Source organism: Octopus sinensis, linkage group LG13, assembly GCF_006345805.1.
Source record: "Octopus sinensis linkage group LG13, ASM634580v1, whole genome shotgun sequence".
Classification (NCBI taxonomy): domain Eukaryota; kingdom Metazoa; phylum Mollusca; class Cephalopoda; order Octopoda; family Octopodidae; genus Octopus; species Octopus sinensis.
The window spans coordinates 57856663-57871788 of NC_043009.1; positions in this window are offsets into that span (position 1 = coordinate 57856663).

The window sequence follows — 15126 nt, forward strand, 5'->3', positions numbered from 1 at the left end:
TAACTCACCTACGTTGTCAACTGGACTGAATTATATATATATATATATTATATATATATATATATATGTAATTGCAATTATATTTGTGTGGTTAAGAAGCTTATGTGCAGCTACGTGGTTTAGGGTTCATTCCTGCCACCCTGAAAGTTAAGCAAGTGCCTTATACTATAACCCCTGTCGGCCAAGTCTTTGTGCGTATGAAATTGTTGGAAAGAAACTGTATGGAAGCCCGTGGAATTGATATATTCATGTGTGCACGTGAGCGCGTGTGGGTTTGTGTATTTGTGCTTTCTTACGTTGTTATTATTCGACACCAACAAAACGACTCCGCTTTATAACCGGTGATTTGTTTACTTCTACATAGCCAAATGTTTCTGTAATGAGAGCGATTAAATAAGTACCAAACTTAGAAATAAAAGCTGGCATCGACTTATTTGCTCTAGCATTACCTTCGGTCGTAAATATCATTGTCTGCAGACAGCAGATGCTGCCAATTTCCGATTCAAGTTCAAAATCCGTGTGGTGCAACAAAACTGAAATATGAGAACGAGATCGTTTGTATGGGACAACCAAACTTGTTATCGGTAGGGTAGTGTTTTGTGCTCTTAACAGAACATAACTCATTTTGGCTGAAAGTGATTTAAATATTCCAAAATGCTGATTATACATTTAAAAGGACTGATTATCCATTTATTCTAGGCAGCCCCGAGGCACACAAACTAAGCAATGCAAACGTAGAAAAAATAATAATAATAAAACGCGGCGCTGAATCACTGCAGTATGTTGCTCGGAGTCTCGATCTTGTCCTCCGATAGCCCATGTATGGGAACCTTTAGACAGAAAGTTGCAAGATCGTCGAAAATTGCATAAATTGGAGAGCTGAAAGTAGGATTATCATGATGCAGTCTGCCATTGATAATTTAATTAAACCCATGCCTAATCAGGTGAAATTCGTGTTATTAATTAAAGTACGACCTACAAAATACTAAGGCCGACTTTCTATTTATTTTGCATAATTTTTCGTGCAGTTAAATTAACGCAGTAGTTTATTACCCTGGATATAAACTTATTGTTATCCATCCATCCATCCATCCATCCATCCATCCATCCATCCATCCATCCATCCATACATACATACATACATACATACATAACATACATACATACATACATACATACATGCATACATACATATATATATATATATATATATATATATATATATATATATACTTCAGTAAGGCATACGGACACATAGCCGAAGACACACGCGTGTGCGAATGCTAATGGTTTTATCACTCACAAACACGAACACTTGAGAAGAAATTTGTAATGGATGATAGCAATGACAAAGATGTTGATAATATGATTAATGATTTCCGCGGTGGAACTAGGTACGATGTTGTTGACAGTAAGGAACATAATAATAGTAATAATAATAATAATAATAATAATAATAATAATAATAATAATATAATGATAATAATAATAATAATAATAATAATAATAATAATAATAATAATATAATAATAATAACAATAATAATAATAACATGAGTGATTACAAGAGAAATGTGTTTCTATGCTGAACGCTTATTTTACAGCAATACTTTACGTACAAAACTAAAAATCGACGGCATATTCTGATAAAAACCTGGAAGATTAATAACGCAGATGTGGATACAGCGATGATCCCCTATAAACTAGCTAACATGAGGAGATATATTGTGAAAAGGAAAAAAAAGATATCAGAAATTGAAATAGAGCATCTTAAAGAAAAACAAAAAGTACGTCAGAAAAATACAAATAGCGCTCGTGGAAAACTTAACAGTATCAATACTAAGAATTTAAACTCGAAGATAACACGTCTGATAAGGCAGGTATCGTTGTAGCCGATCTACACAAAACAAATTGCATCGAATAAATTTGTGATCAAATAATTTGCAAGAAGTTACTGTGTTGTCTTTACACATGTTTTTATTGTGGAAATAGAGCCGAAAAAAAATTCAGTTTGAAATGCGGTTGCCCGATCTCTCTGTCAGTTTGTTTTCTTGTATGTGAGTCTATCTATCTATCTATCTATCTATCTATCTATCTATATATCTATCTATCTATCTATCTATCTATCTATCTATCTATCTATCTATCTATCTATCTATCTATCTATCTATCTATCTATCTATCTATCTATCTATCTATCTATCTATCTATCTACCTACCCATCGATCTATCTATCTATCTATCTATCTATCTATCTATCTATCTATCTATCTATCTATCTATCTATCTATCTATCTATTTTCAGCAGCATTTTGCCCGACTGTTCGGAACGAGTGGAGGGCAAGAACGTAGGGTGGACTTCAGTGCCTACCTACATAGCCTACCACGACTCTCGACAAGAAAGGCAGGGTGCTGCGAAGGTGCCATCACGGCGGCGGAAGTGCGGGAAGCGATGGCAGAATGCTCGAGGGACAATCACCGGGTTTGGATGGTCTACCCTACGAGCTTTACAATTGTATGCCAGACTTGTTTGGAGATCTCTTGGCGGCGGTGTACTGCAACTGGCAGCAAAACGGGAGCATTCCTGGTTTTGTGAGCCGAGAGCCGTAACACTGCTGCTGAAGAAAGATCTAAACAAGGAAATGTAATAGATAACTTTAGGCCCATCACTCTGCTTAATGCAGACTTGAACATTTTGGCCAAGGTGCTAGCCAAGAGGTTGGCGCTTGTCATCGAGAAACTGGTCGACAAGGCGCAAACATGCGCCGTGCCAGGCCGGACCATCCATGACAACCTCCATCTGATGCGCTACATCATAGACAGGTAGTTAACGAACCTGGCATGGGTGGGGGCCCTGATCAACTTGGATCAATCGAAAGCCTTTGATAGGGTAGACCATCGATACTTGGAGGCAGTCCTGAGAGCGGCTGGTTTCGGTCCCGTCTTCCGCGGCTGGATAGCTGCCTTGTACAGAGGCATCCGTTCGGTAATTCGCGTAATGGACATCTATCGAGACCTTTCGACATTGCACGTTCGGTCCGTCAGGGATGCCCCCTCTCGGCGCTTCTATACGTATTGACTCTTGAGCCACTACTGCGGAAGCTGGCGACTCTAAGGGGCATCCCGCGAGAATTGGGATGCGGGACGAGCGTGTCTGCATACGCGGACGACGTCACCGTCATAGTGTCTAGCCACGAGCACATCGAGCTGGTCGGCGAGACACTGAAAAACTACGAAGGGTGACAGGAGCGAAAATCAACCGGGAAAAGTCAGTGGGCTTGCGACTAGGCACCTGGAGAAGCAAGCCCATGCCGTCCACCAGCGCCTCCGTCGTGGGACGCTGGACCGACGGCCCGGTTGAGTGCTCGGGGTCTGGTTTGGTCCGGACCTCCAAGTGGAGAAGAACTGGAACGAGATAACGAGTAGGGTGGTCACTCTCGCCCGGCAATGGGCCGAGAGGAAACTGTCCCTAAAAGGTCGAGCGGAGGTGGCGAACACGTACATCGCGTCCGTCATCTACTACCGCCTGACCGTCGTACCTTGTCCCGACCCTACCATCACCAAACTACAACGCATCCTCTTTCGCTTCATGTGGAAAGGATGCGTCCCGATGGTCAGGCGATCCATTTGCTGTCAACACCCGTTAAAAGAGGGCTGGGCATGCCGTGGTTGATGATGCGCAGACACGCGCTGAGACTGCGACATCTCTGGCTCTATGTAGACGACGGTGAACAGGTGTGGTCGCCGTTTGTGAGGCACGCTTTCCCGCAGCTCGTCTCCATGACCGAACTGCAGTCGTGGATCAAAAAGAGGCCGAGGAAGGGCGAATGGCACCGCGAGTGTCGCGTTGCTCTCAAGCAACTCTGCCGTCCTGGGTCGACCTTCAGTGACTTCAACACAACCAAAGCATTCTATAGGGGTTTAGTGGAGGGGAGGTACGACGACGAGCTCGGGGCGAACCTGGACGTCGACGAGGAGTACCTGACCCGCCTGTTCAGGACGACTTTCGGGCCAGGGCCCATGGACAACTTCCAGAGATCCCTGGCCTGGCAGTGCTACCGAGAAGCGCTACCCGTTCGGGATAAGCTCTACAGACACGGCTCGAGAAAACACGGGCCGACCTGCCCGAGATGCGGTCAGAGCGACGAAACCGTTCTGCACGCACTCGTTCAGTGTCAACAATTTCCGACCTGTGGGCTTATGTCGAACAACTGCTGTCACGCGTGGGACGAGTCGGTTTATCAGCTGAGTCTATCGTCAATATTGTCACGCCTCCTTCCTTCAAACGGGAAGGAAGAGCTATTTTCATCATCCTTGTGGCTATGGCGAAAGAATGTATCTGGTGGACGCGTCTGAAAGGATTGGAGACAAACACTTTCCTCTCTGGTCAATCTCTCATCAACTTCTTCAAGTACCACTTGAAAAGGAAAGTGAGAGTAGAGAGGCAAGTTTTGTCTAGCGAAATGTTTAAAAAAAGATGGGTGAATGTAGCAAGAATGGCACGTATGAATGACGAAGCCACCTTGAGCATAGTCCTATGAACCCAGAAATCGAAAACAGAGAGTTGCTTATTTGCAAAAAAAAAAAAAAAAGAATATAAAATGTGACTTCATTGACCGAGGTTACCGTGGTCTTTTCCGTAGGCTTTTCTTTCCACGGGTAAACCTCACCTGTCCTCCCCTTTACACTTCATATTGACATTTCTGTGATAACGATCCCTACTGATCAATTTTTTTTTCCTCTCCCCCTTTTTTTAACCCCCCCTTTTTTGTCCTCTTTCTCTCCTTTTACGATCCCTTTTGATCGAAACTCTCCCCTTCCTTTTTTTTTTTTTTAACCCTTCAAAAGAAAAGCTCTACCTTGTAATTTGTTCTATCTGTGTGCAGCCCTGTGTGGCTAATAAAGAAACATATCTATCTATCTATCTATCTATCTATCTATCTATCTATCTATCTATCTATCTATCTATCTATCAATCTATCTATCTATTTATCTATCTATCTATCTATCTATCTATCTTTCTATCTATCTATCTATCTATCTATCTATCTATCCATCTACCTACCCATCTATCTATCTATCTATCTATCTATCTATCTATCTATCTATCTATCTATCTATCTATCTATCTATCTATCTATCTATCTATCTATGCGTCTCTCTGTCACTCAATCGGTCGCGCTGAATCTCCTTTAACCCCTATATATATATATGGCGTTTGTATGTGTGTGTATGTGTGCGTGTGTGTGTATAATCTCTTCTTTCCTGAGCTCCAAACCAATACACTCTTTGTTGTTCCCACACGTGTCTGAGACTTTCGTTTCTTTTCAGGTAATTTTGAACAATATAATTCAACGTATAAAATGGGGGAGGGGGGTAAAAATATATATGGACATTTTTCGAATTAAAAATATGGCATTGTATTCGTTATCGGTATTCTAACGATGGCACTTTGTATCTTTGTTAGAAATCAGCTCTTTCTTCGAAGGAAGAATTTAAATAACCAAAACAGAAGATAATTACATACTTACATGCATACAGACATACATACATATATGCTTGCATACATACATACATACATACATACATACATACATACATACATGCATACATACATGGTGGCTCCCCCTCGTTATCGAGTATGGCCATTGCACGAAGCTTAATCAATGTTGTTATCGTGCAATGCCTGTGCAAGAAGTTTTTTTTTTAAAGTGAGGAAAGGCTGTGCACTGAGTCAATCTCACTCACTAAGCAACAGTAGCCATAATCTGAAAAGAAGAACAAGTCAACATCATCGGTAACCACTGAGCCACAGGTTTTAAGTCGGAGTTATCCCAGTTACCCGAGTTACCTTCTCCTAGAAGGATGCCCTAACAAAGGCTAGAAGTCCTTCACTCCCAATGGTTTAACCGTGCGATCGGTTATTCAGTCCGATTATTTCTATGTTCCCGCGCATGATACAGCCTAAAGACATTTATTGGATGGCCGTTGACTCTCAAGGGTTCCTCCCACCTTTGACGGGTTTTGTTTTTCATCCCGCAGGGTATCCAATAAACACCCTCCTCACCAAGCAAGCTTGGTGGGATTGCCGGTTTAATCGCCGACGACCCGACCATGCAACAGGTTGTACTGGGCTAAATATTACCAGTAGCACTCGAAAGTGACCTGACATAACATACATACATACATACATAGATGATTGCATGCGTACGTATATACATACATACATATATTCATACATTCATACATACATAATTACTTACATACAAGCATTTCTCTCTGTTTTCCTTTTCCAACTTTTACATTGAAATCTCCCATCCCTATGATGTATGTGAACCTGTGGGCGAGTGTTTTCGTCGTCTTTGCTCGTATTTGTGAGAGCAGAGATCTGTATAGTCTACAGGCTGGCATTTCTCGAGAGACTAACATTTGGCACTCAGATGTGCAACGAAGGCAATCGGCAAGAAAGGAGTTTCGAAGCTTATTCTTTGCTTACGATGAGCCATGTATCACCTTCCGCTTTTCCCAATGCCAAGGAATTTATATCTGTCCTGTTCACGTTTATATCTTTCCTTCCACTTGTTTCACAGAGCCCCAGCACATCGCATTTGATTTCCTTTTTGCCTTCCATTAGATGGGACATTCCTGTTCTCTCTTCAGTTAAATGGTTCATTCTGCTTCTCTCATCCAAACAGCTGCAGTTATAGGTGTATATGACAAGGATTGTTATCCGATTCCTTAGCGGACTATAAGTACCTGAGATACTTAGTAGACTGTGGTATCTAGGATTTCTTTTTGCCACGATGGAGCGGTCCGACGGACAAACATGAAACATACAAGGCCAATTTTCTTTATTAAGTTGAAGCCACACCACTGGCTACGTGGACAGGCCCTTTATTACATCTTCAGTTTAGCAAAGTTCGAACTTCTAGCGGATAGATACGTGATCGCTTTAATGATGCTGTGCTTCCGTAGGATTTCGTAATAGGGGTATATATATAGGGATATATATTTATATATACAATTTTAAAAAAGGATAAAATTTTTATAAGAATTTATCAAGAATTTATCAAGTAGTGAGCGTGAAAAACCTCATAAGGAAAAATTATTAATTATTCCCTTTAAATAAATTTATTTATATTAAGGGTATTACTATACATAAATGCATCACGCTACGAACGCATTCCCTCGGGTTCGGTAAAATGTGTTTATTATGGTAGTTTTGACTTGAAGAGTCCCTCGTGGCTTTAATATAAATAAATATATTAAAATGGAATAATTAATAAAATTTTCCTTTATAATGTTTTTCGATCTAACTACTTGATTAATTCTTATAAAGATTCTATCCTATTTTTAAATTGTAAATTTAACCGGAATATATTCAGTGCTAAATTTTATTTTGAATAAACTCGTGTACCGAGATGCAATTCGAAAAGCCTACCTCTTACATGGATATATATAAGTGAACAATTCTACGCACTATGCTGGATACATTTGGTGTTCGTCTGGTATGTTGATTTTTTTGTTCATTTTTATGTAACTTGATTATGCCTGAACTGACGATTAAAAGTGCATTTTGTGCACTAATTATGAAATCATATGATCTGCAGCTGAATCTGTTTTTAAGATGCTCGCTTCGAGAGTTGCATTCCCTCGCGTTCGGTAAAATATGTTTATTATGGTAGATTTGACTTTGAGAGTCCCTCGTAGCTTGAGGCATTTATGTATAGTAATGCTCTTTATATATATATACTCTTTTACTCTTTTACTCTTATTTGTTTCAGTCATTTGACTGCGGCCATGCTGAAGCACCGCCTTTAATCGAGCAACTCGACCCCAGGACTTATACTTTTGTAAGCCCAGTACTTATTCTGTCGGTCTCTTTGCCGAACCACTAAGTAACGGGGACATAAACACACCAGCATCGGTTGTCAAGCAATGCTAGGGGGACAAACACGGACACACAAACACACACACGCATATATATATGTACATATATACGACGGGCTTCTTTCAGTTTCCATCTACCAAATCCACTCACAAGGCTTTGGTCAGCCCGAGGCTATAGTAGAAGACATTTGCCCAAGTGGGACTGAACCCAGAACCATGTGGTTGGTTAGCAAGCTACTTACCACACAGCCACTCCTACGCCTATATATATATATATATATATATATATATATATATGTAGAGAGAGAGAGAGAGAGAGAGAGTGAGTGAGAGAGAGAGAAAGAGAGAACGAAAACTATATATATATATTATGCGAACATGAGCATTTTATTATTATAAGCAAATCATTTATGGTTGCCCGGCAAGGCGTTGCCGAACCCTTATACGTAGTCTAATAACGGGAAAGTCCATGAGTGCGTGTATGTGTGTGCGCGCGCGCCTATTATTTATACATGTATATTTGTGTGTGTATGATTTTCATGGAGTAAGCACGATATAAATTTACTGAATGCAAAAATATATAATGTGTGTATTTGTTATAAGCTGTCACCTTTCTTTCATTCTAACTAGAAGTTTCAAGATTTCTATGCTCGTACAATGAAGTGCCGTTTAATAAATGACTGACATGTATGAGTTGGATCCACGTGTTAAGGATTTTCTGGAGAAATTTGATTGGTCGCCAGAAACGATGTGACAGTTAAGATGGATGTAAATCGTAATTGTCTTGGTGGCCATAAAAAGTTTTGCGTGGAAATTGGAAATTAAACAAAGCATATCAAAGATACAGGGTAGATTGTTGTTGTTGTTGTTGTTGGTGGTGGTGGTGGTGGTGTTGCTGGTGTTGAGGGTGATGGTAACTTTATATGACTTGAAGGCAATACTTATATTCGAATATTTATTCATTCGGGTATTTGTAAGCGAATAAATATATAAACAAGTAAATATCCGAGCAAATATTGTTGTCGTTGATATGAATATATCAATGCAAATATGAAGAAGAAGAAGAAGAAGAGAAGAAGAAGAAGAAGAAGAAGAAGAAATAAAATTAGAAAAAGAAAAAAAAAGACAGAACAGGACAGGACAGGTTGCGAATATAAAGATATCTTTAAAATAATAAGGAAAATGAAATAATAATAATAATAATAATAATAATAATAATGATACTAATGCGTGCAATAAAATAACAATTCAACGAATAGGAGTGTTCAACATGCATATATTCGCTCATACACATGTATATATATATATATATATATATATATATATACATACATGCACATATATATATATGTATGTATGTGTGTATTTATGTATGTGTGCATATGTATGGATATATATATATATATAATATATATATATATATATATATACATACATGCACATATATATATATGTATGTATGTGTTATTTATGTATGTGTGCATATGTATGGATATATATATATATATATATTATATATATATATATATAATATATATATATATATATATATATATGTATGTATGTGTGTATTTATGTATGTGTGCATATGTATGGATATATATATATATACATACATGCACATATATATATATGTATGTATGTGTGTATTTATGTATGTGTGCATATGTATGGATATATATATATATATTTACACAATTTTGATAGATTAGGAATTGTCATCTCATAAATACATTAATACAGTTTTACCCAGTAGTTTAATATTTTAATAATGTATCAACCGCACAGTTTTTTGCCAGTCATTCAGAAAACCTAATCTCTTCTGATAAAGAAATCATACACTTATGGCGCAGTTTCAAGTACGCCAAAGCGTTGTCGATGATTACCCAATTGATCTAGCTCTATGTGGTCAGGAGATTATCAACTCACAGATAATTTAAGTTTTGCTTTTGCGTAGCCTTGGCTTAATCCTAATCCAGTACAGGTATAATCAAAAGCATTTCATCCGTGATCATCTTGTATTTTATTCAGGCATTTCTCTTGTTTGAACTATCCCATGTCACTTTCATTAATCCTTTTTTTTAAAGCTAGTTTATCTCTTAATCAGCAAATTTATCATCAAAGTTGTTTCATCGACCGGTCTTGGAGTTAAGGGAGTAAAGAAACCCCCTTCGGTTAGGAATGACCATGCGATTGCACACAGAAATTTCTCCTTCGATGGACAAGTCCGAGTAAGATTGTTTGTGGAAGACCAGAGGTCAGCCATGCATGATATACACCAGGGGCGTTGCAACTCAATTCCACAAGTGAGTCAATTGGAGCAACGTGAAATAAGCACCCCTTGTTCAAGAATACAACACACAGCCCGGTGCGGGAATCGAACTCACATCCTGATGATTGTAAGTCTGACTCTTTAACCACAGAGTCATATTCCAGCTTTTTGCGTATCAGAGTTTATTATTCCCCAATGTATTTTTCTGTCGGAGCGCTAAATAGTGTTGAAATTGAAAGAAATTTGGTTGCTATTTTTAGCAATTCGATGGCTGCTGAAGAAGTTCTCTAGGTGGCATACCAAGTGGTTTGTAATATATAGTTTTATTTTCTGTTGGATCTCTTGTTGATTGTTGGTTAACTCCATGTCAGCATTTGGACCGTGAGCATTCTTCTTTATTCAGATTTATTGGATAAAGTACTGCATTGTTGAACGTCGAATGCTGAATGCTTCCAACCCGTTCAAAGACACTTGAGTATGATCGGAAGGAAATTTGATTGTTATTTCTGGCAGATGAAGAGCACGCAGATTATCATTTTGGTTGGTTACATGATCTCGGTAATAACCTTGTTGCTTATAAACAGGCAGCAGATATTAGGAAGAGCACTGCAAAATAGTGGAGTGATTAATATGTTTGGTGTGTTGAGTTTAGTTCAGCCCGAAGATTTAGGTATATAACTACATGAGGGAAGATTTATATTCCATTTATTCGGATAAAGAAATGGAGGTATCTGGAATTAGATTGGGGAACGTGAATGTTGCTGTTGTAGGGATCTCTAAACAGTAAAGGAAATATATTAAGGCTCCCCAGAAAAAGAAATCCATTCTATTGGAGAATATATAATTTAGCTGTCATTGTTATAGGCCTGTGGCCTGATTTCGCAGCGCAAAGGACATCACACCAAAAAGAATATTGAAAGTTTTCGCATAGAAATTTAAAAGAAAGCAATTGACGTAACGATACCAGCAACAGCGGCATCAATAAGTCTCTACATTATGTACAACAGAAAGTACACTGTTGTTCAGATTGCTCAGAGATAGCAGAATAAATCTTAAGGCGGCGAGCTGGCAGAAACGTTAGCACGCCGGGCGAAATGCTTAGCGATATTTCGTCTGCCGTTACGTTCTGAGTTCAAATTCCACCGAGGTCGACTTTGACTTTCATCCTTTCGGGGTCGATAAATTAAGTACCAGTTACGCACTGGAGTCGATTTAATCGATTTAAACCGTTTGTCTATCCCTGTTTGTCCTTCCTGTGTTTAACCACTTGGTTGTAAAGAAATTGGTATTTCGTTCGTCTTTACGTTCTGAGTTCAAATTCCGCCGAGGTTGACTTTGCCTTTCATCCTTCTAGGTCGATAAATAAGGTACCAGCTGTGTACTGGGGTCGATCAAATCGACTGCCCCCCCCTCTTCTCAAATTTCGGGCCTTGCGTCTAGAGTAGATAAGAAATGTTAGCATGCCGGGCGAAATTATTAGCGGTATTTCGTCTCTCTTTACGTTCTAAGTTCAAGTTCCGCCGAGGTTGACTTTCCCTTTCATCCTTTCGAGTTCGATAAATTAGGTACCAGTTGTGTACTGATGTCGATATAATCGACTGCCTCTCTCCCCAAGAATTACGGGCTTTTTGCCTAGAGTAGAAAAACAAATAAAAAACAAAAAGAATAATTATATATTTTGTCGTGTTAAACATTCCGGCTTCGGTTGCAAGTAGGAATCGAACTCAGTTACATTCAATACATAGTAGAGTATATATATATATATGAGTACGCAAGTATATAACCATGCAGTCCTGGGTTGAGATTTGGGTTTCATCCTGTATTGTGGTATTTAGTGTCTTTTACAGTATCTTTGGATCACGTAAAAGATTAAGGCCATCGTACACATACCTATACACACATTCAGAAGAATACATTAAAAAATCTACCTACATACGATGGAAAGTCAAAAATTATACGGACTCTTGTTTTTTCAATGTATTTATTCAAAAGCAGAGAATAAACACGTACGTCATTTTTCTATATAGTCTCCTTCCTTCTCGATGCACTTGGTCCAGCAGTCAACAAGCTTGTGTATTCTCTCTCCAAAAAGGTTTTCAGTTAATCGTGCAACCTAGGTCGACTTTGCCCTTCATTCTTTCGGGGTTGATAAACCTGTTGCGTACTGGGGTCGATCAAATCGACTGGCCCACCTCCCCCCACAATTTAGGGCCTTGTACCTAGAGTAGAAAAGAATATTTTAATATTCCTTTATACTTTCGACACAAGACGGATCATTATTGTCTTGCCCTCGTATCTGTCTATCTATCTATTTATCTATCTATCTATCTATCTATCTTCTATCTATCTATCTATCTATCTATCTATATATCTATCTATCTATCTATCTATCTTTCTATCTATCTGTCTATCTATCTATCGATCTATCTATCTATCTATCTATCTATCTATCTATCTATCTATCTATCTATCTATCTATCTATCTATCTTTCTATCTATCTATCTATCTATCTATCTATCTACCTATCTATCTATCAAACTACCTATCTATCTATTTATCTATCTATATCATTATTAGTGCGGTGAGCTGCTAGAATGTTAGTGCACCTAAAAATAAAAAAAAACCTTTGCGGCATTGATACCAGATGTTTTTGTAAATGGTTTACGCATTACTGCCGACTAGTAATTAATTAGCGACAATATATCTATATATTTTTCTTTCTTGTATTTAATTACCACTAAATATTAAATAGATTATTAAATACATGAAAGACAAAATATATTTTTTTTTAACTGCTGAGTCGGAAAGAATGCGCGTTGCCTCCGACCTTTATAATCTCTTCTGAAAGAAGAAAGTTTGATGCCATTAATGTTTCGTTTCATTTTATAGTGTCTTTAGCCAATTATTCATTCGTCCATAATAATACGAAAATGCCCCTCCACCCCCCAGAGACCTTAACACGATAGAGATAAACACTTGTCGCTTTCCTTATATTGTTATCGACTACCTACCTCTCTCCCGGGTCTTATGACTAATGTAGAAAGGTTTATTATTACGAGCAGAAATACTGCTCAGCGGGTGGCTATCTGCCTGTATACTAGGGGCTGCTGAAAAGTTACCGGCTTTGTGTAAAAGAAAATAGAGGAAGATCAGATAGGATATTCCCTTCTCAGATTCACATCTTATTGCTGCGGTCCTTCAGTTTTTCTAAGCCCTGTGAAAGAACACGAAAACTTAGGCCTCGGACTAAGCTTTTCGGGATATCCTAATGCCAAGAACTTTTCAGTACCCTCTCGTACATAATCACTTTTTTCGAATATTAGTCCTCGAAGCGCGTCCCATAAAGCTATAAATAATAACATTAAATTAATGGGCTGGAAACAGCCATTGGTTAGAAATAGTTGAAAGCTGGTTATATGATTCGAACCAACATTTATAGTTAACTTCACAGACATTCTACCATTTGACCAAAACAATTCATCTAAATTCTTTATCTATATTAGTAGCTTCTTAGCAGGCCAACCTTCGACTATCCAAAGAGTCATTCAACTCAATATTTACATGCTTTCATTTAGATGTTTATGTGATGTGTCTAGAGAAGAAGTGTCCCAGTGTCCTCTCAGCTTTGATATCCGACATGTGGCATCACGTGCATCTGCACAGGCAATACCATTTTCATGGAGGGAGCGAGCTCGGTCACAATCACTCGGTCACCATAAAGAAACCACCTGTATATGTATGTATGTATGTATGTATGTATGTATCTATCTATCTATACAGGGTTTGGAGAAAATAATGGAAACACCTTAAGCTTTCTAACAAATTTATTTTAATAAGGGCTAGGCCCACATTTGGCAGTAATTACAGCGTGAATTCTACGAGGCATGGATTGGTACAAAGTTTGAATTGTTTCCAAAGGAATTTTTATCCATTCTTCAGCTAAAACAGTCCCCATATATATATATATATATATGCATATATGAGTGAGTGTGTGTGTGTTTGTGTTGTTGTGTTTGTCCCTCCAACGTCGCTTCAGAACACATACTGCTGTGTTTACGTCCCTTCAAATTAGCGTTTCGGCAAAAGAGACCGATTGAATAAGTACTAGGCTTACAAAGAATAAGTCCTGAGGTCAAGTTGTTCTATTAAAGACGGTGCTCCAGCATAGCCACAGTCAACTGACTGAAAAAGTAAAAGAATAAAAGGATATATATATATGGCGGTCGGGAGTCAGGCCAAAAAAGAAAGATCATGGGTGGCCGGACACCGGTCACCTATATGGAGGAGGGATGGGTTTCACACTGCGGCCAGGATGGAGGCCCGCCTTTCAGTCGAAAAAATCGACCTCAGAACTTATTCTTTGTAAAACAAGTACTTGTTCCGCTAACTGGTACTAGTACCGCTAAGTTACGTGGGACATAAACACACCAACATCGGTTGTCAAGCTATGGTGGGCGGACAAAGACACATATACATACACATAGACACACACACACTCACACACATATATACATACACATATATACAACGGGTTCTTTCAGGTTCCGTCTACCAAATCCACTCACAAGGCCTTGGTCGGCCCAAGGCTATGATAAAAGACACTTGTTGAAGGTGCCCCGCCATGGGACTGAACCCGGACCAGGTGGTTGGTAAGCAAGCCACTTACCACACACAACCACACACACACACACACACACACACGCACACACACACACACATACACACACATAAATATAAACACACAGATACATTCACAGACAGACATTCACACACTTACACACAAAATGCGTGTGTGGGTGTATGTGTGTGTGTATGTATGTAGGAGTAGGTGGGTGCGTGTATATCTTCGCTCTTTTGTGTGTGCGCGTGCGTGTGTGCGTGTGTGTGTGTGTGTATTTGCTTGTGTGTGTCCATTCAGCATATATATTCGGAAATAAACTCCATTAATTTTCTCAAATATGTTA